Here is a 2,500-nt window from a genome sequence, read left to right as displayed (position 1 = left end):
CAGCCTGGGTACGCCCGATCTCGTCTGATCTCGGAAGCTAAGCAGGGTCGGGCCTGGTTAGTACTTGGATAGGAGACCGCCTGGGAATACCAGGTGCTGTAAGCATTTTGTCCACGAGGGTGTGCTCTTGCACTATTTCATCAGCAACACTGCCTTGTATTAAGCATTTAATGATGAATTGACTAAATGTCTGTTTTATCAGACTCACTTTGACTATATATGTTGTAGCAAGAGATTGTTTCTCGCTTACGGCCATACCAGCCTGGGTACGCCCGATCTCGTCTGATCTCGGAAGCTAAACAGGGTCGGGCCTGGTTAGTACTTGGATGGGAGACTGCCTTGGAATACCAGGTGCTGTAAGCATTTTGTCCACGAGGGTGTGCTCTTGCACTATTTCATCAGCAACACTGCCTTGTATTAAGCATTTAATGATGAATTGACTAAATGTCTGTTTTATCAGACTCACTTTGACTATATATGTTGTAGCAAGAGATTGTTTCTCGCTTACGGCCATACCAGCCTGGGTACGCCCGATCTCGTCTGATCTCGGAAGCTAAGCAGGGTCGGGCCTGGTTAGTACTTGGATGGGAGACCGCCTGGCAATACCAGGTGCTATAAGCATTTTGTCCACGAGGGTGTGCCCCTGCACTATTTCATCAGCAACACTGCCTTGTAGTAAGCATTTAATGATGAATTGACTAAATGCAGCTTCCTGCCTTTTTAATAGTATCAAATTTCCTTGTGTTTTCAATTAGCATCTGCCTTGTATTTATAAGACAAACAAGAATATTGTTGCTGAATGCAGCTTGTGTGTGCTTTATGCTCCTTTGCCCTGTTCAAATGATGAAAGGAAATAAAGTTTGTATTTTATCCAACTACCTGTGCTAAAAAGTGATGGGAACAGTGTTTGTAATTTCTTCTACTTTTTCAGTGACACAAAGTTCAAGCTGCTTATCTAATTGGTGAAAATGCAATGTCTGTTTATCACACTCACTTTGACTGTATATGTTGTAGCAAGAGATTGTTTCTCGCTTACGGCCATACCAGCCTGGGTACGCCCGATCTCGTCTGATCTAGGAAGCTAAGCAGGGTCGGGCCTGGTTAGTACTTGCATGGGAGACCGCCTGGGAATACCAGGTGCTGTAAGCATTTTGTCCACGAGGGTGTGCTCTTGCACTATTTCATCAGCAACACTGCCTTGTAGTAAGCATTTAATGATGAATTGACTAAATGTCTGTTTTATCAGACTCACTTTGACTATATATGTTGTAGCAAGAGATTGATTCTCGCTTACGGCCATATCAGCCTGGGTACGCCCGATCTCGTCTGATCTCGGAAGCTAAGCAGGGTCGGGCCTGGTTAGTACTTGGATGGGAGACCGCCTGGGAATACCAGGTGCTGTAAGCATTTTGTCCACGAGGGTGTGCTCTTGCACTATTTCATCAGCAACACTGCCTTGTAGTAAGCATTTAATGATGAATTGACAAAATGCAGCTTCCTGCCTTTTTAATAGGATCAAATTTCCTTGTGTTTTCAATTAGCATCTGCCTTGTATTTATAAGACAAACAAGAATATTGTTGCTGAATGCAGCTTGTGTGTGCTTTATGCTCCTTTGCCCTGTTCAAATGATGAAAGGAAATAAAGTTTGTATTTTATCCAACTACCTGTGCTAAAAAGTGATGGGAACAGTGTTTGTAATTTCTTCTACTTTTTCAGTGACACAAAGTTCAAGCTGCTTATCTAATTGGTGAAAATGCAATGTCTGTTTATCACACTCACTTTGACTATATATGTTGTAGCAAGAGATTGAAGCTAAGCAGGGTCTGGCCTGGTTAGTACTTGGATGGGAGACCGCCTGGGAATACCAGGTGCTGTAAGCATTTTGTCCACGAGGGTGTGCTCTTGCACTATTTCATCAGCAACACTGCCTTGTAGTAAGCATTTAATGATGAATTGACTAAATGTCTGTTTTATCAGACTCACTTTGACTATATATGTTGTAGCAAGAGATTGATTCTCGCTTACGGCCGTATCAGCCTGGGTACGCCCGATCTCGTCTGATCTCGGAAGCTAAGCAGGGTCGGGCCTGGTTAGTACTTGGATGGGAGACCGCCTGGGAATACCAGGTGCTGTAAGCATTTTGTCCACGAGGGTGTGCTCTTGCACTATTTCATCAGCAACACTGCCTTGTAGTAAGCATTTAATGATGAATTGACAAAATGCAGCTTCCTGCCTTTTTAATAGGATCAAATTTCCTTGTGTTTTCAATTAGCATCTGCCTTGTATTTATAAGACAAACAAGAATATTGTTGCTGAATGCAGCTTGTGTGTGCTTTATGCTCCTTTGCCCTGTTCAAATGATGAAAGGAAATAAAGTTTGTATTTTATCCAACTACCTGTGCTAAAAAGTGATGGGAACAGTGTTTGTAATTTCTTCTACTTTTTCAGTGACACAAAGTTCAAGCTGCTTATCTAATTGGTGAAAATGCAATGTCTGTT

General features: G+C 42.6%; 6 non-coding genes across 6 annotated transcripts in view; all 6 read left to right on the top strand.

Annotated features, from left to right (window-relative positions):
* The window catches only part of LOC145885062 (5S ribosomal RNA), a 119-nt gene extending 14 nt beyond the window's left edge, over positions 1–105 (top strand). The window contains exon 1 of the ribosomal RNA XR_014396642.1: positions 1–105. This exon is cut by the window's left edge and continues 14 nt beyond it. This is a non-coding gene — a ribosomal RNA (5S ribosomal RNA).
* Positions 106–244: 139 nt separating this feature from the next.
* Positions 245–363, top strand: LOC145850713 (5S ribosomal RNA). Its single transcript, XR_014372561.1, has one exon. It is a non-coding gene; the product is annotated as a 5S ribosomal RNA (ribosomal RNA).
* A 139-nt stretch (positions 364–502) lies between these two features.
* Positions 503–621, top strand: LOC145851908 (5S ribosomal RNA). The gene has a single exon (XR_014373760.1). It is a non-coding gene; the product is annotated as a 5S ribosomal RNA (ribosomal RNA).
* A 409-nt stretch (positions 622–1,030) lies between these two features.
* On the top strand, positions 1,031–1,149 carry LOC145851429 (5S ribosomal RNA). The gene has a single exon (XR_014373280.1). It is a non-coding gene; the product is annotated as a 5S ribosomal RNA (ribosomal RNA).
* A 139-nt stretch (positions 1,150–1,288) lies between these two features.
* On the top strand, positions 1,289–1,407 carry LOC145883194 (5S ribosomal RNA). Its single transcript, XR_014394767.1, has one exon. It is a non-coding gene; the product is annotated as a 5S ribosomal RNA (ribosomal RNA).
* A 613-nt stretch (positions 1,408–2,020) lies between these two features.
* On the top strand, positions 2,021–2,139 carry LOC145886447 (5S ribosomal RNA). Its single transcript, XR_014398032.1, has one exon. It is a non-coding gene; the product is annotated as a 5S ribosomal RNA (ribosomal RNA).
* Positions 2,140–2,500: the final 361 nt, after the last annotated feature.

This window comes from Salmo salar, chromosome 08 (assembly GCF_965601325.2).
Source record: "Salmo salar chromosome 08, fSalSal1, whole genome shotgun sequence".
Lineage (NCBI taxonomy): Eukaryota > Metazoa > Chordata > Actinopteri > Salmoniformes > Salmonidae > Salmo > Salmo salar.
This window is presented reverse-complemented; position numbering and strand designations above follow the sequence as displayed.